The sequence below is a fragment of the Corvus brachyrhynchos genome, unplaced genomic scaffold (assembly GCF_000691975.1).
Source record: "Corvus brachyrhynchos isolate BGI_N302 unplaced genomic scaffold, ASM69197v1 scaffold66, whole genome shotgun sequence".
Classification (NCBI taxonomy): Eukaryota; Metazoa; Chordata; class Aves; order Passeriformes; family Corvidae; genus Corvus; species Corvus brachyrhynchos.
Window position 1 is genome coordinate 176,329 of NW_008238440.1, and position 635 is coordinate 176,963.

Below are 635 nucleotides of genomic sequence, written 5' to 3' on the forward strand. Positions count from 1 at the left end.
CCTTGTACACAAGTCCTCCAGCCCTGCTACCCAGGACCTATAGAGATGCTCTCTGTACACTGCATACAAGCCTTTCAGGACCTATACATAAGCCCCTCAGACCCTATAGACAGGCCATTCAGGACCTATAAATATTCTCCTTGTACACTATACACAGGCCTTGAAGGACCTATAGATATGGGCCCCTGAGACCCTATAGACAGGCCTTTCAGAGCATATATATATATATCTCTATACATCGTAGATAGATAGGCCCCTGAGACACTATATACAGACCTTTCAGCATATATATATATATATATCTATACATCACAGATAGATAGGCCCCTGAGACAGTATATACAGACCTTTCAGCATATATATATATATAGGTCCCTGAGACCCTACATACGGGCCTTTCAGTATGTGTATAAGCCCCTGAGGCCCCACACACGCTCTTTCAGGCCCCGTACCCAATCCCCTCAGCTCCTACACGCAGGACCCGTAGGAACACTCACCACACGCTGTATAAAAGCCTCTCATGACCTACACAAAGACGTTTCTGAACCCTTACACACGCACGGACCCCCCCCAAAACCCGTACCGACCTCCGAGCACCTCACGGCGCCCGGCAAACGCCGAGGCCACGCCCACCA